Source organism: Narcine bancroftii, chromosome 6 (assembly GCF_036971445.1).
Source record: "Narcine bancroftii isolate sNarBan1 chromosome 6, sNarBan1.hap1, whole genome shotgun sequence".
Lineage (NCBI taxonomy): Eukaryota > Metazoa > Chordata > Chondrichthyes > Torpediniformes > Narcinidae > Narcine > Narcine bancroftii.
In genome coordinates this window covers 19,056,279-19,078,755 of record NC_091474.1, presented here as the reverse complement: position 1 = coordinate 19,078,755, position 22,477 = coordinate 19,056,279, and the positions used below count along the sequence as shown (strand labels likewise).

At 39.0% G+C, this 22,477-nt stretch overlaps 1 protein-coding gene and 1 long non-coding RNA gene across 11 annotated transcripts in view; one reads left to right on the top strand and one right to left on the bottom strand.

Moving 5' to 3' along the window:
* LOC138735778 (nuclear receptor coactivator 3-like) overlaps positions 1-22,477 on the bottom strand; it is a 193,903-nt gene that overhangs the window by 158,413 nt on the left and 13,013 nt on the right. For 9 of the 10 annotated variants that reach the window (XR_011339937.1, XM_069884178.1, XM_069884175.1 and 6 more), the window contains exon 2: positions 8,658-8,746. The exons of the other annotated variant lie outside the window; for it this stretch is intronic. The gene's annotated coding sequence lies outside the window, so the exon portion shown is untranslated. The remainder of the gene's footprint in view (positions 1-8,657; positions 8,747-22,477) is intronic. 10 annotated transcript variants of the gene reach the window in all.
* Positions 1-22,477, top strand: part of LOC138735783 (uncharacterized) — a 68,164-nt gene that overhangs the window by 36,434 nt on the left and 9,253 nt on the right. The window lies entirely within an intron of this gene.

Sequence of the window (22,477 nt, the reverse complement as noted above, 5' to 3'; positions counted from 1 at the left end):
TGGACCTCCTCCCCCAACCATGGACCTCCTCCCCCAACCATGGACCTCCTCCCGTACCAGACCTTACAGAATCCTTAGTAATTTTTTTTTAAACTATTACTCGTACATCACAATTACTAATTAGCACAATATTGTAGCTAAAACACCAGAAAATTTAACAGAAGCAGCAACTATAAAAACATCAGCAGCAATGAAAAAAAAACAGTGCATGATTGCAGCGTGTGCAGATGAAACCACGTGATTCGTAGAAAATTAACGTTGAGTTTTAGCCTTGTAGGTTTTTCGATACATGTAAGTTGAGCTTATGGGGAAAAACTATGTTGTTTAACTACAGGGATTTTTTATAAAAAAATAAACCTGCTGAAACACGGTACAAAAATTATACACAATCATTTTGGTGTCACCCAGACCCCTGCATTCCATCACCCCCCCCCCCCCACCAACCCCCAAAGTGATGCTGGTGATTGGTTGGGGGTTGTTTAACCTAAAGTGAAAGCGGCCAATGTTACAGAGGCATATAAAAATTACATGGAACAGACCCTGTTTCTCCTCCAGGAAGCCTCCTCTGCCTCCTATATATAATAAGAGTACCAAAAACAAGAGGAGATGAAGTTAGAGGAACTCATTACCAGAGGAGAAGGTGGGAGCGAATACTATCACTATATTTAAGAGAAACTCAGACAACCACATATAGAAAAGCAGAGGATATGGAGAATGACCAAAACTTCAGCATTGGTGTGGTTGGCCAAAGAGCATGTTTATGTGCTGGACAGCTCGATGAACAAACTTCATCTCTGGTCTCATAACCTATTAGATAGCTTTACAATTATAAAAATGTTTTTATAGAATAGAGATGAGATAATAGTTTAGCAGTTAGTGAAACACTGCTGCAGCAACAGCGACTAGGACCAGGGTTTGAATCGCACACCATAAGGAGTTTGTACATTCTCCCGGTGTCTGCATGGGTTATCTCCAGGTACTCCTGTTTCCTCCCACCCTTCAAAAACGTATTGGCCGTGTAGCTCAATTGAGTGTAATTGGGTGGCATGGGGGCTGTTTACCGTGTTGTATGTCTAAATTTTTTAACAAGAAAAATCAAAAAATATTTTAATTTTGTAACTTTTGCTAATAATGCTCCCAATACCAAAAGGGCAGCGGAGATAAGCCACGAAAATGCCAACCAGTGATTCTTATATTAATAGTACAAAAAACTATTGGAAACATCCTAAAAGACAGAATTTAGGATTACTTGGAAGGCCAGTAAAATGGTTTTATGCAGGAGTAATCCCATCTCAGATAAGTGATCGAAGAGGTAAATGAGAAAATTGATGGACAGCGCAGTAGACTCAGTTCAGGTGAACTTTAGCAAGGTGGACTGATTAGCAAGTTTGCTGATGACACAATAATTACTGGAGGTCTGGATTGCAAAGAAGATTGTTAAAGGATACAGATGGTGTTGGATCAGTTGGAAAGCTGGATGGAGTGGTAGCAGATGGTTCCTGTACAACAGGGCTGTGTACTTAGCCCCTGCTCTATCTGTTTTACACCTACCTACGACTGTGCCTCGGTGCGACAATAACGCCCTCTAACAAATCTGCTGAGGATACCACAGTAATGGGCTGCCTAAAATGGGGCAATGAGGCAACATTCAAGAGGGAGATTGAAAACTCGGCTGATTGGTGAACTAACAACAACCTCTCACTCAATGTCACTGAAACCAAGGAGCTTATTGTAGTTATTAGGAATGGAAAAGCAGAGGAATTCGATCCAATGATCATAGGTGGAGAGGTGGAGCACATTTAAATTCCTGGGACTCACCATCTCGGAGGACATCTCCCAGACCCAACATAATATCATTGTGAAGAAAACACGTCAGTGCTTCTACTTCCTCAGGAGTTTGCGCAAGTTCGGTATCAGAGACTAATTTACGGACTCTTACTTTGCACATTATTTCTTACCGAATATTTATTTTTATATATTGCGCAGCTTGCTTACATTTCTTTCTTTTGTATACATCTCTTTTTGTTGAGTACAACTTACAGTTACAGATAAGAAGAAATTCTGCCTGGCCCCCAGGAAAAAGAATCTCAGGGTTCAATGTACTCTGAACAATAAATTTGAACTTTGAACTTAATCTAGAATAGTGTGAGGTGATGCATTTTAGCACAGAGTAAATAGCAGAGACCGATGGATATACAGGGACTCCTTGGGAGGCAAGTTCAAAGCCCCCTGAAGATGGCATGAGGCCCCTAAAAATGAAAGCTGCATTCAGCAAGCATGTTTTCACAGGGAAGGCTATGTAACAACAGGGAGTTTATCTAAATAGATGAGAAGGAGAGTAGGGAAGCTCCTGTAGAACAAAGCATTGACAAAATGGACTGACTGACCTATATCTGTAATGTACATTCTGTGTCTTCTTCTTTGGCTTGGCTTCGCGGACGAAGATTTATGGAGGGGGTAAAAAAGTCCACGTCAGCTGCAGGCTCGTTTGTGGCTGACAAGTCCGATGCGGGACAGGCAGACACGATTGCAGCGGTTGCAAGGGAAAATTGGTTGGTTGGGGTTGGGTGTTGGGTTTTTCCTCCTTTGCCTTTTGTCAGTGAGGTGGGCTCTGCGGTCTTCTTCAAAGGAGGTTGCTGCCCGCCAAACTGTGAGGCGCCAAGATGCACGGTTTGAGGCGTTATCAGCCCACTGGCGGTGGTCAATGTGGCAGGCACCAAGAGATTTCTTTAGGCAGTCCTTGTACCTTTTCTTTGGTGCACCTCTGTCACGGTGGCCAGTGGAGAGCTCGCCATATAATACGATCTTGGGAAGGCGATGGTCCTCCATTCTGGAGACGTGACCCATCCAGCGCAGCTGGATCTTCAGCAGCGTGGACTCGATGCTGTCGACCTCTGCCATCTCGAGTACTTCGACGTTAGGGGTGTAAGCGCTCCAATGGATGTTGAGGATGGAGCGGAGACAACGCTGGTGGAAGCGTTCTAGGAGCCGTAGATGGTGCCGGTAGAGGACCCATGATTCGGAGCCGAACAGGAGTGTGGGTATGACAACGGCTCTGTATACGCTTATCTTTGTGAGGTTTTTCAGTTGGTTGTTTTTCCAGACTCTTTTGTGTAGTCTTCCAAAGGCGCTATTTGCCTTGGCGAGTCTGTTGTCTATCTCATTGTCTATGTTAAATCTACAGGAGTTTGATATGGATGGTAAGCAAATCTCAATTTCATAACTTATTTAATTATGCAATTACATTAGTCACTTTTGTAGGTAACAAGCAGCAGCTTCTACGCATTCAATTAACAAAATAACTTAAACTACCAAAACCACAGCAATGAATTACAAAACCACTTCACAATGAATTGAAGTTAAAATTTGATATTTATTCACAGAACTGCACAGCACATAATAAACTACAAACCTAATATACGCCAACAACTCATACACGGATGTTTAAGCTGCATAAAATGTGACGACGATAAATAATGTCCACTCAAACTGTTGTAGACATTTTTAAATCTTTTCTGCAATAGTTTTGTCCAAAAGCCAAGTCACCATAAATGAACAGAGCTGAACCATTATATGCTATTCATCAGAAATACAAAACTTCCTCATGCAAAACTGAAAAAGGAAAAAACATTCCTAGCTCTTCCAAACAACTTTATTTTTCCATTTTCATTGCAAATGAGAACAATATAATAAAGAAACACAAATCTTATTTATATATCTTTGCCCATGCAACTTTATTAATAAATCAGGACACCATGGAAATCATGTTACTTATTTATATTCTAACTTTCCCAAGCCAAAATACCTAACCATTACATAATTAGCACTCTAATATTCTGGGTTTGCCCAGCTGTGTTGTGTCTGGATAAGAAATCCATATGCTATCAGTATCTCAGCACCAAATGCAAAATAATAAAATGCTGATGTCACTCAGCAGGCCAGGCAGCATCTATGGAAAAAGGATGAAGGATGATGGTGAATTTGGGAAGAGTTCAGTTTGAGGTGGATCCACCATAATCCCAAGGGATTGACCAAATTGATGTATTTTAAAAATCAAATCAACCCAAGTCATGGTCAATGGTGATCCCAACATATTTCTCAGAAAGGGAAATAGAAACACTGTTCCCCTCTCTGAACAAGGATACAGGCCAAACATGAGCAAACAGGAATAGCGCAGATAGTCTTTACAATCAACAAGGGCGAGGGGACTGAAAGGATCCATTTCTGGGCTGTATGATTCTATGATTGTTCAATGTTAGAACACTCTATCTTTGATCTTACCTATTACCTCCATGGTCAGGACATACAGTATTTGCAGACGACTATGGAATGCTGGTTCCATGATACAGTAAAACAAACCAAGACAACAGGCTTGCCCCTGATGGATAAACAAACCCCTTTGGATTGACCATTTTCCCTTTTAAACTTCCAGAGGAGGATCAGCTATCTTGTTCTCTAATTACCTCACCTGTAGTAGCGTCACAAAAAGGTGTTCCACTAAGCCACCCTGATTCACCTGCTTCAATGTTCACTCAAGTTAATTCATTTCATTACTTTACAACCCCTCAGAAAATAAAGCTGACATTGACTTCATGCAAAAACACTGATGATGTTCAGACACACACTGAAAAGTTGGAGGGAATCCTACCTGAGCGTCAATGACAATACAACACAAGGGTCTCTTTCCATTAACATTTTGGGGATCAAACTGACCAGAAATTCAACTGGATCTAAATTCTGTACAGTACTACAAGAATAGGCTAAGCTAGATATCCTGTAGCCAGCTTCCAACTCTGCAAAACCTTTCAATATAAGTCACAAGAGCGACATAGTGACATGGAAGTGTGCACCTACAGCAGTTAAGAAGCTTGACAACATCCAAAATTAAGGCAGCCTTCTTGCCTGGCAGGTCACAACTACAAGTTATACCATCTTCCAAATGCTCTACAGTTACTCACCCAAGTTACTCTGACAGGATCTTCCAAATCCTACTGCATTGAGACAGGCAGTAGGCATGTGAAAACACAAGACCTTCATGTTCCATTCCAAGATGCACACCATCCTGGCTTGCAAATACAATCTCAGTCCTTTTTTGTTGCTGGGTCCAAGTCACTGATCTTCCTACCACACCTTGCAGGTGTATTTTTATCAAGATAGTTTGAGAAAGTGTTTCACCACCATCTTCTCAAGGATAACTAGGGTGGAACAATAAATGTTGGGTCTTGCCAGTACCACCCAAATCTTGAAAAATAAAAAACTCCAAAAGGCAACAAAGCCCTAATGACAGACTGTGATCACAAGCAATTTTATATAAACATGACTATATCAAGTATTTTTTAACTTGAATTTTCTATTCAAAATTTTAACGTTACAATAATTCTCAGTTTCTGTCAATTTGCCTGAAGGCTTTTTTTTTAAAAAAGGGTATTCTTTCAGCATTGCTATTTGTAAAAACAGACTTATTTGGTAAATTCAGATTCACATTATTCTCAAGTTGGCTTTACTCTGCAATAAGATTCAAAATAAAAAAATAATTAGAACTGTAAACAATTAATACGCACACAAATACATTGATTTGATTAAATTTAATTTCTACTCCTTCCACCACTGCTGAAAAGCAAATGTGGTTTTACTTTTTAAAGCTGTAGCAAATTATCTTCATCAGGGACTCTGGTGATTTAATACAGCTGTAAGGTAGACCATCAGAGAAATTTCATGTGGTATGAATCGCCAAAATTATTCCAGCAATTTTCATGCATTAAACCAACTTTCTAAATCTTGAAATCTATCAGCATGAACAATTATTGTTCAAATTGATTAGAAATTCTGTAAAAGTCATAATTAAACAGTTTACAGAAATGATATCAGGAACACTTTGTTCTCAAGAGCATTCCCCTGGTAACACTGAAACAGTAAAAACCAACACTTGCAAGTTCTTTCAGCTCAACAAAAACCACTGCTGCAACTCTCAGAACCTTCAACGGTTTTGCTTGACACAATGAAGTAAACTGCATTTCAGGCAGATGACCCTCAGCATCGAACAATGCTTGGATCATGATAGCTCCCTCCCTTTTAGGAGTTAATTATTATAATACTTTATCCACACAGAATTCTGGGAATGAAAAATCATGAAACAAAGCTTCAAAAGACTTTGAACTAAAATAGAACACTGCAAACAAAAGAAAGACTTCAGAGCAGAGCACTCATGACTCAGTGCCATATGGAGGTTATAATTAATGCAACCAACTGATGAAGGGGTGAAAATGCTTTAAACTAAAGTGTGTGAGACAGCAGAAACGAATAAGTGATTAAACAATCTCCTCTTGTCTAATGACCCTGCTCCTATCTATCAAACTAAACCACAGGACTTCTCAATCCTTCCTGCACCTCTCTGCCACACTAAGGATAAACTTTCAATTGATAAGATGAAATAATTTTTCCCCATTTTCCATTTGGGTCTTGATTTCTGCATCTCTTAACTGTATTCATTTAACCCCCAACATCAATAGTGATTTATAACCTTAACTGCATTAGCATCTTGTATAAATATCCAGGTAGACTATTTGGAGGGAGTCAAATCTTTTTAAGTATCCATTTTCCCCTCATATCGGAAATAGTTTCATTTTTCAGCAATAAATACTGGTATGTTCTTTTAAAAGGGTGGAAAATAAGTCCTGGTACATTTTCTAAAACTGCCTATTGGAGACTACTATATCCTTTGTGGTTTGGCTCTAAAATGGAGAAGGGTGGAAATACTTTAAACAAAGATTAGAATCCTGCTTTTGTTCTTGTTTCATTGTGAGGAGCCTTGGGCAATAGATTTCCAAGAGTCTGTGAGGATGTCACACACACACACACACACACACACACACACACACACACACACACACACACACACACACACACACACACACACCTCCCCCTTCCCAGTCAGCTTTGTGGAAATACTTTGATGTATTCTTGCATCCACCTGGTAGTTTTCTTCCCAACAGAGAGTTTAGAATAGAGCTCGTTTCTGGAATTTCTGGCATTCAAATTATATGGTTTGGTCTACCCGACCGTTCTGGCATTAGTGAGAATCCTGATATTAATTTGTTCACTTTTCCAATAAATTTGAAGGGTTTCAAATTTGGTATTGGTGGTATCGACCAGCGCATCATGTTACCTGCTGTAAATGGCCAAGTCTCAGAAACATATAGGACTGCAAAACTCACTTCTCCCCATAATCAAGAGTTTTATGCAGGGTTTGAGGTCTTGATTTTCAAACTCCCTTTCATTCAGCCAACTGCCAAGGTGCACACTTGGAGGCTATACTGAATTTCATCACTGATGACTACCTTTGTAGTGATGTAAGTCTTAATGGTCCATGTTTTATAAGGTCTCACCTCGAATCTTCATTCTCAGTTGCTTGCTTTGGGCAGAGGGGGCAATTCGCAGATGTTGAGTTTAAAATCAATCATTTGATAAGTCAAAGATTGATAAGTCAGCCTCAAAATATACCCAAATATAGCCTCTTGTGTTTCAGCTGTGTTCTGCATGGTGTTTTCTAATCCTTCCTGGTTAACAAGAGTCAAAGGCTTTGGTAATGTCAAATAACTAATGCTGCTTCCCTGCATTTCCCTTAGAATCTTTGAGGTAAACATCTGTACTTCTTGATGGACATAATCCACACATCCATACAAGGAGCATATCAGTGAAAGAACGCAGTTGAAGAAACCTCTGACGATACAGGGATATCCCTCTGTAGTTGCCAGAATTTTAAAAATGCTGAAAATAATATACAAGATCCCTTGGCATGACTTTCTAAATCCAGATGTGGACAAAAAAAGACTGTAGATTTGTAATCAAAATTCTAGTGTGCGAGCCTTAAAACTTGGATTTCATATTGGTAGTCTGCTTGTCAGTCAGGAATAGCAGCAAGGCAAGATCAATCAGGCTCGTGTGAAGGGTATCAAATCCTCATGTAATAGACAGATATGTGGTTGAGGTCTTCAAAATATTCCCTCCAGCTACAGCTAACTTCCTGTTTTTGATCAGTTCATCTCATGTTCAAGGGGTTGGGCTTTTGGATATTTTGTTGTACTTTCAGATAACACTGAAGAACCAACTCACATTATGGACATCAGTAAGTTACTGAGTTTCTTACATTCTTTCCACCCACAATCTGTGGTAAGCTAGACTTCAGACATCAGATCTCCAAGAAAATGCATCCCCCTTGCACTCTCTCCCCAACCCAGTCCCACCCACCCCAAAACACCTCCCCCCCGCCCCCCCATTCCCAATCTTCTAACAAATGGAGTTTTCAATCCTGCAATGCTTCATGTCTGCATTTTATTTTCATCACACTCCATCCTGGTTCATCTTGTCTCTTCCTGGTTGTTAATTACTTGTCAAAATATCCAAGGACTTTTTGGGGTCCTTCAGAGCACCTTAGAATTCATCCACCAACCTCACAAATTTTTAAGTCCATTGGCCTGCACCATTGCTCCACAATTCAGTTCTCACCGCATAAACAGGAAATTGATACTCAAGGAGATTTTTTTTTAATGAAATAATTAGCAAGCTATTGGTAATAGTGACAATGAAAACAGATTTTGTGGTGTGTGAAAAACTATGACCTGCATCTTAGAGGGGGGAATGCCACCATCCATCCTTACCTGGGCTGGACTACATGTAACTTTACTTCTCCTTGGTTCAGGGAAATCAAGGATTTTCAATGTCCAGGTTTAACAGAGATGTCCACATCCTATAATCAAACAATAACTCAGTCACTACAACACAAAGTACTTGGTTTGTTGGCTTTTATAAATAAAGCCCAAAATAACAGATTCAATTTATTTTTAAACATGAATGTTTAAGAACTCTTCATAAATTGATAGGTTTTGAAATCTTAATCTTATTTCTGTCCCTCAACACAGATTTAAAGACTTGCAACCACATTTTTTTAATTTAAGTGCTACATTCCATCTGCAAAATCTGATTCAGAATTGGCAGAAACACACAGCGAAGCCTTAAAAGTGCAAATATTACTTTCTAGATGATTTATTTTTTCCTCTAACTCAAACGAAGCAAGACGAAAGGGAAAACTACTGAAAGTATTTTCTTTCTTCTTTCTTCTGAAGCAATGACACACAAGCACCAAAAGCCCTGGATAGCGCTGGGGTGGGGGGGGGGGGGGGGGGGGGGGAGGGCAAACTAACTAAACCCATTGTGTTTTTTTTTAATCTCAGAATCATAATCTGCACTTTCAGTGGATTGTGGTACTGCAACAAAACTTCAACCAGCTTTCTCCTATCTAACCCTAATAGACAGGATAGACAGGTCTTGCACAATGATCATCAGGGCTAATTTAGTTTTCACAATTCCTCTTGTGCAGGAAAGTTCTCCAGCAAACATGGAAAAATAAGTTGCGTGTTGGATTAATGACCAACCTGATATTTTTCCATAACAAGTTTTGAATCAGTTAAATCCTACAGCAAAAGTTCATTAATCTTGGCTTTCGGTCGTAGATTAATTTGCTGATGTTTCCCAATTATATAAATGTCAATGTACAACATTGATTCTTAAGATTCCTTTTGTAAAAAAAAACTACTTTTAGTTTTGTAAGTATGAAAGAACAATGGTAAACTGCCTTTGCTCACAGTCATGTTCCCATTCCTACAAATACTATTGTGATATACAGAGGATGAGGCTGGAAGGCGGGAAGAGAAAGGCATGATTTTTTTTGTTTGTAGACCAACGCTCCAGTCGAACCAAGCTCATGATAGCATACTTAAAATGAAAACTAAAAACTTTCAGCAGCTAAAAAAAAATACACCTCTGCTCAGTCACATCTTCAAAGGTATCTCAGAAAATGTCTTCAATATATTTTTGGCAGTAAGTAGGGAAAAACTTTAAAATATTTGACATAAAATTATTAGGCAGCTTCAAAGTTGTTCAAAGAAAAGAGCTGAAATATGCATTATTAAAGCAGAATAATAACCATTATTAATTGATCAGAAAATGATGAAAGCACAATATTTCTTGTATTCAAATGACACACCAAAACAGCCACTAATGGACCTTGACACTGTCAGTGATCAGTCTTTCCAAGATCTACAACTGGAGACCAGTTTTAGACATAACCAGAAGTGCTAATTGCTGCTTGCTGCCACCCAATGTAACTCAATAACTTTTCATCCTGGCACCCAGTTCAGAGTTAAACTCTGCTTAGTCCAGAACGGAGTACGTAGAGCAAGGGAAGAGTTGAAGATAAAATTTGACTTGACATGCAGTAGGATGCTGAAAAAAAAACAAAAGAAATGCTTTAAATATAGTCTGTAAAACTTCCCATTCATAGAAAACAGAACTTGTCCATTGTACAAGATGAACTATAAATTTATTTTGGAACCTCTATGCATAAATGGCAAATAAAGGCTACCAATAATAATTTCATTGATTACTAAAGCTGAAAGTATATTGTATTTGCCACCTTCCACAAAATACAATAGATCCTCAAATGGCTGCACTGTTACTGGTCTCACTGTAAATAGACATAAAAACAGAAAATGCTGGAATCACTCAGCAGCTCATGTAGCACTGTGGAATGAGAAACAGTTAATGTTTTAGGTGTAATGAGTCCAGACAGAACAATGAGTCCAGACGTGCAACTCTAAAAGCATGCATCAATTTTAATCGTTCAGACAGCTAAATATGAAAGAGTCCGAGTGAGAATAGGATGGTAAATTAGAGGGGCAGGCAACTGGAAGCTTAGGGACACTTTTACAAACTGACCACAGGTGCTCTGCTTGATCGTTCAATCTGCAATTGGGTTTCTCCGATGATGTAGGAGGTCACACATTATATACACTGAAAGTAGCATACCAAATTGGATCAAATGCAAAACAATTTCTATTTCACCAGATTTGTATGTTTCCTTCTCAAGATTTTAATTGGATTTTTTTTAATCATTGTTTGGAAAAGCTGGTCAAAACCAATACACACACATACCAGAAATAATAGGGTAGGCTGGAATTAGCTTTATCTACATAATAAGGGTCCCATTGCAACAGATGAAAGGAGATTTTCAGATTCTCATGTGTCCCTATATTGCTATAAATGCCCTGGGCAGAGGAATATCAAAACAAAGAAAAATGTTTTATCAAGTTACAACATTTCACTCAAGGCGTTGCCAGTAAAAACTCGAAGCAGAAAATCTTTTGAAGATGTACTGCTGACGAACAGATCTATGGCATCAGAAAATTGCTTCTTATTTCTTATAATAATAATGCAATCATACCTCAGAGTGTATAAAACTCATAAAATATAAACTAAAACTCTTTTCCTTTGGAATAGTTACTGGAGCTTCCAAAATGTTTGAATTTAATTGACCATGCAAATTAAATTCAAAGATTAATTTCACATTAGATTGTAAAAAAACAAAATCACCCAACAGCAGAAGTTTTGGTGGGGGATGGGGGGGTGGGGGTAACAACACAGCTGCAGCTTTACTTTTTAAAATCAAGGAAAACCTATGAAAATTCACTCCTCAAAAGTCCTTTGCACCCAAAATTTAAGCTATATTGCCTCCTCATGGGTCAGCTGCATACACTCAGAATTGGAAAAAGGTCTCAATCCAGATGACTGAAATGCAGAAAAATAAGTGCAACAAGGTTTGGTAAAAATACAATTAATAAAACAAAGAACTGAAAATCCTTAAAAAGATTAGCTGAAATGTTCACAATTTCAAAATGAAATTCTGCAAAAGAATCAAAAGGTTGCCATCAAAACCTGCACATCATCTTCCAATGAGTAAAAAGAGCAAATAATTGGATTCAAGTCAATGATTTATAACAATATATAAAATGAACTGTGTAATTAAATATAATTCCAGATAATCCTTCATATTCATTTTTAATACCTTGAAATACAATCTGGAAGACTGAATTCTTTATATATAATACATTAGAAAATAGATGGTACTTGGTCCCAATTCTGTAGTTTTCTCCTTTTCCCATTTTGTTACCCTACATAGGTGCATCTTGGGGCCCAAGTTATTGACAAGAAAGACAATGCTTAATATTTCCATCAACAATCTGAATTGTACAAATACAAATGCACATGGAGTCTTTGGCACTGCAACATTCCAATAATCTTTCAAATGCAGCTATTATAATCCTCCACACTGAACAGACTGATCACTGTCATAACTGACCGACCTTGAGGCTGCACTCAGCGGTCTGTTCCTATAGCAACCACACATTTCATCGACTCCAGTCCGCCTGTAAAAGACTCAGTAGGCAAGCACAGAATAGTACTACAGCCAGATATTTAATTCTTATTTAGGGCTCAGAAAAATCATTATCGAGGCAAGTTGGATTTTTGCATTTTGAACAGGACAGACTGCGTTGAAGCTTTCATTTCAAAATGATACAAATCAGGGCAGATGGAGAGGGTTGGAGGTCCACAAAATCCATTGTCCGTCTTCCTCCATCCCACTGTCTAAACTCAATCCAATTTTGTATCCCTCATTTCTCAAGATACTGACTTACACCAAGGTAAGGCAGTCTCTCAAAAATCTATCATTTGCTTGGAGTGAGCAAAATTACTTTGCAAGCAAATTGAAATGATCAATATGGAAAGATACTGGCTCAGATTTTGAAGGAAGTACGAGCAGCATCCTGCCACAAGATTTAGAATTGATGTTTGTGTACACAAATCCCAGTTTTTCAGCTTCTGCTTACCTTTCACCAGTTATAATCAAGCTGCTCTATGGAATTTATTGTGGGGAAATCCTCCTGCAGAATTTGTGCCAGGTTAGAATGAAAGCAGGAGGAATAGCATTGCATATATGTGAACAAAAGAGTCTGGAAAAACAACCAACTGAAAAACCTCACAAAGATAAGCGTATACAGAGCCGTTGTCATACCCACACTCCTGTTCGGCTCCGAATCATGGGTCCTCTACCGGCACCACCTACGGCTCCTAGAACGCTTCCACCAGCGTTGTCTCCGCTCCATCCTCAACATCCATTGGAGCGCTCACACCCCTAACGTCGAGGTACTCGAGATGGCAGAGGTCGACAGCATCGAGTCCACGCTGCTGAAGATCCAGCTGCGCTGGATGGGTCACGTCTCCAGAATGGAGGACCATCGCCTTCCCAAGATCGTATTATATGGCGAGCTCTCCACTGGCCACCGTGACAGAGGTGCACCAAAGAAAAGGTACAAGGACTGCCTAAAGAAATCTCTTGGTGCCTGCCACATTGACCACCGCCAGTGGGCTGATAACGCCTCAAACCGTGCATCTTGGCGCCTCACAGTTTGGCGGGCAGCAGCCTCCTTTGAAGAAGACCGCAGAGCCCACCTCACTGACAAAAGGCAAAGGAGGAAAAACCCAACACCCAACCCCAACCAACCAATTTTCCCTTGCAACCGCTGCAATCGTGTCTGCCTGTCCCGCATCGGACTGGTCAGCCACAAACGAGCCTGCAGCTGACGTGGACTTTTTTACCCCCTCCATAAATCTTCGTCCGCGAAGCCAAGCCAAAGACAAGAAGAAAGACAATATGTGAACAGGAATGGCTGATGTAAAATAAGGTGATTTACATTTTGTAAGTGAGTTTGTGATTTTTTTAATTGTTTTTAAGTATTCATTGGGAATTATGAAGGAGGGAAAGTACATTGAGTGTGGAGTAGGTTTATATAGGTAGGCACAACATTGTGGCTGAAGAGCATATACTGTGCTGCATTGTTCTATGTTCGATATTCAAAGAAATTAAGTGTTTTAAGTACCTTACTTAAAAGGGACTGAAGATGCTGGAATTTGGAGCAAAAAAAAATAATAGAACACTAGAACTCAGCAGGTCTGACAGCATCTGTGGATGCAAAAGGAGCAAGTGAACATTTTGGAAGCAAAGTCTTAATCTGAACTGTTTGGCCTGCTGAATTCTTCCAGAGATCTGTTTTGCATTAAGTATTTTAAGATTGCCAATACAAGCACTGGATTTTGAATAGGCTTTAAATGTTTGAGTGCCAGACATTTACCAATAAGAATGTTTTGACAACTTTACAAGGTTCATGACTTTGCCAGTTTTCAAAGCTTTCCTCTGGCTGTTCTTTGGTCCAGGGAATCTTGCACAATGACTTATTTTCATGAACTATGAAAAATCAAATTACTGATATTTTCATGATGTGATAAACAGCATCTACTTGCATTTGGAAAGCCAAAGGCTGATTGGGGAAAGTCAGCAGGACTTTCTGCATGGGAAATTGTGTCTCACTAATTTGAATTATTTTGAAGAGGTGACTAAGACAACCAAGGGAAGTAGGGTGGTGGACATTATTTGCATGGACCTTATCAAAGCCTGTAACAAGGTACCACATGGCAGATTGGTTTGGAAGGTCAGATCACATGGAATCCAGAGTGGTCAACTGGATACAGAATTGACTTGATGGTAGGAGAAAGAGGGCAGTAGTGGAAAGTTGTTACTTAGTTTGGAAGCCTGTAGCCAGTGGTATGCTGCAGGAATCAGTCCCAGGTTCACTGTCATTTTTATGAACAACTTGGATGACAACAATGTTTGCACTTCATCAGATAATACCAAATTTGGCAGCAGGTGGATAGTAAAGAATACAGCAGGATCTTGGTGAACCCAGAAAGTAAGTCAAGGAATATTAGAGTTAAATTCCATCTGCCAAATCCAGGGTGTTGAATTTTGTTAGGTTAAATCACAACAGGAGTTACGCGGCAGTATGTTGTAGAACAAAGACGGGGTAGATACACAATTCCATCAAAGTGTCATCACAGGTCGACAGACTAATGAAGATGACACTTGGCACACTTGTCTTCGTCGGTCAGGGCATAGAGTACAGAAGAAGGAACACCATGTTACAACTGCATAAAATATTGGCAAGACTGCATTTGAAATATTTGTGTCATTTTGCTCACCTCTGCTATAGGAAAGACATCATTAAGCTGGAAAGGGTGCAGAGAAAATTCACAAGGATGGTACTGGGACTAGTCAGCTTGAATTGCAAGGAGAGACTGGGATTTTTCTCACTAGAGTGTAGGACATCAAGTATGGGACCTCAAAGATTCAAAATTGATGAAGGGCCTAGCCTTGTTCCCAAAAGTAAAGGAATCAAAAATCTGGATTTCAGGTGTGGGGTGGGGGTCCAGATTTAAATAGGAACTTGAGGGGTACCTTAATCACACAGGGCATGGTGAATAAATGGAATAAGTTACCAAGTGAGAGAAGTGGGGATGACTGTAGCATTCTAAAGGCATTTAAACAGGTACATAAATAGAAATGGTTCAAGATGGATATAGCTTTCACGAACATTCCCTTTCCTTATTGGTCTCTAAGAATACAAGATTAAAAGCACTGAAAGTTAAGCTCCTGATGTGGTTTTCTTGTCCTTTTTTTCTTTTTCTTGTTTGTAGAGGGTGGGGGGGATTTAGAGATTTTATATATACACACACACGTGCCTTTGATATTGCAGGCCAAGTTAACAACCCTCCAGAGTTTACTCTTGTCCTGAGAGTTGGCACCTCCATACCACGCAGTGATGCAACCAGCCAGAATGCTCTCCACAGTACACTTGTAGAAGTTTACTAGAGTCTTCAGTGACATACCGAATTTCCTCAGACACCTCACAAGGTATAGCTGCTGGTGAGGCTTATTTGTGATTGCATCAATGTGGAGCTCCAAATCCTCGGAGATGTTGACACCCAGGAATTTGAAGTTCTTGACCCTCTTCACTACTGAGCCCTTGATGAGGATTGGGCTGTGTTCCCCTGACTTCCTCCTGAAGTCCACAACATCAGAAAAACCAAGATGATTGAATGCAAGGTTGCTGTTGCACCATGCAACTAGATAATCTATCTCCCTCCTGTACGCTTCCTCATTGCCGCTTGTGATTCTGCCAACAACTGTGGTGTCATTTGCAAACTTGTAGACGGCATTGGAATTGTGCCTGGCGACAGTCATGGGTATATAACGAGTAGAGCAGTGGGCTAAGCACACGTCCTTGGGGAGTTCCTGTGTTGATGATCAGTGAGGAGATGTTGTTTCTAATTCATACTGACTGTGGTCTTCCAATGAGAGAGTCAAGGATCCAGTTGCAGAGGGGGGGTTCAAAAATCTAGAATTGTAGGTCTCTGTATGAGGGAATATTGGATTTGAAGGCTGAGCTGTAATCTGTGAAGAGCAGCAACATGCATGAATTGCCGTTTTTGAGGTATGCATCTAGGATTAGTGTTGTGCTGAGAATGCCAGATGTGGGGACCCTAGGAGACTACCAACCTTCCAAAGGACTACATCTGCACTAGGCACATTGAGGAACATGTTGAAAAGAGAGAACCCCTGCAACAGTCCCCCTCAGAAATCAGTATAACATTTTAGATACCTTTGGAGAGGTTGACCTGAGAGGAAGACCACAATAAACAGGAGTCTGGCACTATTCCCAGTGTTGTGATCAGAAGAAAGGAAAATTGCAGTAGTTATAGAGGATTCTATAGCGTGGTGAACAGACAGCTATTCTGTGAACACAATAGGGATATCCAGATGGTGTGTTGCCTCACTGGCACCAGAGAACAGGATATCTCTGATCTGGTCAAGAGTATTCCGAGGGGAGAGGACAAGCAGCCAGAGGTCTTTGTACATGTTGGTACCAATGACATAAACAGAATAAGAGAAGAGGTACTGAAGGAAGATTTTAGGGTGTTGGGAAGAAAGTTGAGAAACAGGACCTCCAGGGTGGTGATCTCAGGATTGCTGCCTATGACATGTGTTAATGAAGGCAAAAATAGCAATATTAGGCACATGAATACGTGGCTAAAAGAATATTGCAGGAGACAGGGTGCAAAGTTCTTGAATCAATTTTGGGGGAGGTATGACCTATACAAAAAGGATGGGATACAGCTGAATGCAAAGGGTACCAATATCCTGGCAGGGATGTTTAATATATCTATGGGGTTGGGGGGGGAGGCATTAAACTAAGTTGGCAGGGGGAAGGAAACTAAGGTGTTAGGGTCCAGAAATATGAAAATAGAAACAAGTCAAAGATACTGTGCAGCAAAGATGACAAAAAGGCCAGGCAGGTGAAAAGACACGATAATTTGCTGTGCAATAGAAATATAGCAAAATCAGTAACAGATATTGGTTTAAGTGTATTGTACTTAAATGCACCTAGCATTAGAAATAAAGTAGATGACCTTGTTGTACAGCTGCAGATTAAAAGATACGACATGGTTGCAATCACCGAGTCATAGCTTAATGATGGATGTGATTGGGAGCGAAATGTCCAAGGGTACACAGTGCATAGAAAAGATAGGAAGGTAGGTAAATGAGTGGCGTGGCCCTCTGGTAAGCAATGATATTAAAATCACTAAAACGGGACATAGGGTCAGAAGTGATATAATCTTTATGGGTTGAGTTAAGAAATGGCAAGGGTAAAAGGACCCTAATAGCAGTTAGATAGAGGCCCCCAAATAGCAGCCAGGAGGTGGACCATAAATTATAACTGGAAATAAAAAAAAATCATGTCAGAAGGAAAATGTCAAAATAATTATGGAGGATTTTAACATGAAAGGGAATTGGGAAAATCAGGAAGGTACTGGATCTCAGGAGAGAGTTTGTAGAATGCCTATGAGATGGCTTTTTTGAACAGCTTGTTGATAAACCCACCAGAGGATTGCCAGTTTTGGATTGGGAGCTGTTTAATGAACCTGAGGTGATTAAGGAACTAAAGGTCATGGAACCCTAAAGAATTAGTGATCGTAATATGATTGAGTTCCATTTCAAATATGAAAAGGAGAAGCTTTGTCAATATTTCAGTGTACCCAAGGAAATTACAGTGGTTTGAGATTCGAACTGGCCCAAGTTGAGTAGAAAAATAAGCTAGAGGGAGGGACTGCAGAAATGGATGATATTTTTACAAGAAATAAGTGCAGGATATATTCCAAGAAAAAAAGAAAATTATGAATGGAAAAAGGGCACAAATGTAGCTAACAAGAGACGTTAAGGCTAAAGTTATAAAGGCAAAAAGGAGAGCATACAAAGAAGCAAAAATTATTGGGAAAAGAGGACTGGGAAACTTTTAAAAACTTACAGAAAGAAACTAAGAAAGTCATTAGGAAATAAAAGATGAATTATGAAATGAAGTTGGCAAATAACATACAAAAGGTTACTAAGTTTTTTTAAAATATGAAGATTAAAGAGAGACATGGGTACATATAACACCAATTGAAAATGATGCTGGATAAATTATGGGTAACAAAGAGATGGCAGAGGAACTAAATGAGTATTTTGCATCAGTCTTCACTGTGGAAGATATTAGCAATATACTGATAGCTAGCAGTCTCAGGGAATAGAATTAAGTACAATCAAGACCTCATAGAAAGTGCTTGGTAAGCTAAATGGACTAAAGATAGATAAGTCTCCTGGACCGGATGAGGTTCACCCACAGGTTCTCAAGGAGGTGGCTTTAGAGATTGTAGAGACATTGGAAATGATTTTCCAGGAATCAATGGACTCTGGCATGGTTCCAGACAACTGGAAAGTCACAAATGTGGTACTGCTGTTTAAGAAAGGAGGGAAGCTGAAAAATGAAAATTATAGCCCTGTTAGTCTGATGTCAGTGGTTGGAAAGTTATTGGGAGTCAATCCTCAAGGACAAGGTTATGAAATACTTCTGTGCATGATATGATAGGTCCAAGCCAGCATGGTTTCATGAAGGGAAGATCCTATCTAAACAACCCATTGGAATTTTTTTGAGGTAATCTCAAGTAGCATAGTCAAGGGAGAGGCTGTGGATTTTATATATTTGGATTTTCAAAAGGGCTTTGATAAGGTGCTGCATAAGAGGCTGCTAAATAAGATGCCCATTGGAATTACAGGAAAAATATTAGACTGGGTGGAGCATTGGCTAACAGGTAGCAGGCAAAGAGTGGGAATAAAGGGATCCTGTTCTGGTTAGCTGCCGGTTACTAGTGATATTCTGCAGGGGTCAATGTTGCTGGCCACTCCTTTTTACAATATATATTAATGATTAAATGATTTTGTGGTGAAGTATGCAGACAACACCAAGATAGGTGGAGGAGGAGCAGAAAGTGTTGAAAATAAACTGAAAGGTTGCAGAGTGACTTGAACAGTTTAGGAGAGTGGGCAAAATGGCAGATGAGATACAATGTTGAGAAATGTATGGTTGTACATTTTGGAAGAAGAATTAAACAGGTAGATTATTATTTAGATGGGGATAAAATCCAAAATTCAGAAGTGCACATGACTACAGTGTGGACCATCACGCCTTGTTACCCTACCTTCCCCATCTATTCCTCAATCGGGGTGGGGGGGGGGGGGGGGTGTCCCATAAAGTCAGGAAAAGAAAGCAGCCTGAGCTCTGGCTGTCATGCTGTGACAAACCCATAAAACCCAATATGTTTCACACCTTTGTTATGAGTGTCTTCAATGTCATGTGAAACTGTGGTTAGTTAAATCTTGAGGGTGTGTATGGGGGCGGGAGAGGTAGGAAGGGAAGGGGACGGAAAGAGCTTTTAATCGGCAGAAAACTTTGTATAGAATTAATAAATATAAACTGTGGTCAATGCTGATACTGTTAACATTGACACTGATCATGTTGATCATTGTTTAAATTTGGAAAATCATAAATATTTTTTAAAATTCAGAAGTGCATAGAGACTTGGGGGTCCTTGTCCAGGATACCCTAAAGGTTAACCACCAGGTTGGATCGGCATTAAAGAAAGCAAATGGTATAATGGCATTTATTTCAAGAGGAATAAATAGTGTGTAAGATTAAGGAGATATTGATGAGGCTTTATAGGGCACTGGTGAAACCTCATTTGAAGTAGTGTGTGCAGTTTTGGGTCACTTACCTAAGAACGGATGTACTGATGTTGGAGAGAGTTCAGAGAAGCTTTCTGAGGCTGATTCCTGGAATGCAAGGGCTAATTTATGAGGAGTATTTATCGTCTCTTCGACTATATTCATTGGAGTATAGAAGAATGAGAGGGGATCTCAGAAACATTTTGAATTCTGAAAGGATTGGACAGAGTAGATGTGAGTAAGATGTTTCCCTTGGGTGAATCCAGGACAAGCAGGCATATTCATATTCTTAGAATTGGAGGGTACCTATTTAAAACAGATGAGGAGAAATTTCTTTAGCCAGAGGGTCTTGGATTTGTGGAATTCATTGCCACATACAGCTGTAGAGGCCCAAACATTGAGGGGAGTTTTGAGGAGAGTGCTAGGTATCTAATTAGTCAGGGCATCAAGGGATATGGGGAAAAGGCTGGAAATCGGAACTAGAGATGAGAATGGTTTAGCTAGTGTTGCAGTCGTGGAGCAGACTTCAAGGGCTGAATGGTGGATCTTGTAATTATCAAATGTGCATCACCACCAATTCGTGAGAATCCCTGGTTCATGACCAACTCAAAATGGAAAAGAACATTCACAATTGTATTAATTACAATGATTATGTCAAACTTGTTATTAAATTAGGTAAACGATACCCTCATTTATAACAAGAGTGTTAGTGTGAACCATAAACATGCATTTTTCATCTAGTTTGTACACTTTTTGAAACACAAGTTAGCCAATGTGACTAACTTTCAAATAGCAAACATTTATTAAATTTTCTTGAAGAAATCATATCAATTAGAAATTTCAAATAAATAAAATATGATGAACATTTCATTCAAAACTTCCAAGCCCAAACAATGTGTTAATATATTAAGATACTTTCACGAACAAATAATTACATGGCCGATTATTACATTTATAATATTAACTTGTGAGTAGGGAGCAGCCCCTTGACAGCAGATCCCCAAGCGCCAAGCACAACAGGAACTACTTTATGAAGATTACAGGAGTTTATATAAATAGGCCCCAGGAAGGATACTGCTGTTTCACCTTGTGTCGTCACAGATTTTAACAGAACTAATCCAATTTTGAAAATGTAAATGAAAAACCTACAAAACTGAAATATTATTCAAAAAAAATTATAATCGACATTTTTAAGGACGGTAATCTCATCCTTTTTGCTCAACGTGATGCCAAATCATTAGATCATGATAGAAAAAATTAATTGTAAAGAACAATGCTTTTTTACTGATAATGACCCTTTGACCAGAATGCAGATATGCATTTGGTCAGATATTCAAATGTCCTGCAAAATTTTTCAAAAGCTTGCAATTACATTTACTGGATTCCACATACTAATATTTCAAATATTACTGTACATCTGACATTAATCAGACTATTTCTTGCAGGCCTTCAATATAATTAAGTATACACAAAAGCTTGTGGCGCAAAAGAAAATGGCACACATATTGAATTCATTAGTTGAATTACAGTCCACTCCTGACAAACCGCCATTTCTTCAGGTCTTTTTTATCATGACAAGCTCTAGGACTCCTGCTTAAGCCTTTTGCTCCATCTGTTAATGAGACAACACAATGATCATTATGAATTCCTGCTGGTAACAGATTAGTAAGAGCTATTCAGCTTTCATTACAAGCTGATTTAACATTCTATAAAATAATGGGAAGATTTTTAAAAATGTTAATATATCTATGCAATGACATTGTTAAGCCATATTGACAGAATTAAAAGGGCCTATATATTTTAAAAAGAAGCAATTAGCTTTTTTAAAAAAAAACAGCTCCAGAGAGTTAGTTCCTTTAAATTTAAAGTGTGGGGATTATAGATCATGAGTATAAAAGGTGCAAAAATCAGAATTTTTAATACTGCAGTATTTAAATTCATGGAGAATTGTACTGCTATTCCTTATATAATTAAACAAAATCACTGATGGAACAATTGTCAATGAACTGATACTTGGTTGACATAATAAAAATACTGTAAATAAATGTAAGGGTACCTTGGTACAGTGAATCAAAACTGCAGCAGGGCCTACATTGTATAATAAAAATTTTAATGAGATTAATTTCTGGGGAAAATTACAAAGATCAGAATGAGAGAAATAGCAAGGCAATGTAGACACAATCACAAACAGCAAGAAAATCACATCCATGGCTTTAAGAACATGGAGGACCAAAATATGCGACAATTAAAATTTAACTCCACCCAAAGTCAAATAGTATGGTTAAGTTACAAGAATTACATTTAAAATGAATGGCAGGAAGATAATGTTAAAGAAAAGTTCATGAAGAAAAAAAAACTAATTAATCACCAGGTTTGTGGAAATGTTTCCAATCAATTTATTACAAACTCAGGCTGAGTGAGTGCAAAATTGATAGTGAATTCAGATAACTTGTAGGATGGATGAGATCTGCCAATACTTTGAATTTTTGACAGAAATGAAAATTAAAATGGTCCATTCTTTAATCTTACCAGAGCAAAATCTGCAGGAGGAACACATCAGGTTGAGCAACTATTGTGGAGGCAAAGGGATGATTGAGGTTTTGGGTTAAGACTTTGCATCAGGACTGAGGGAAGAGAGCCTGTACTATACAG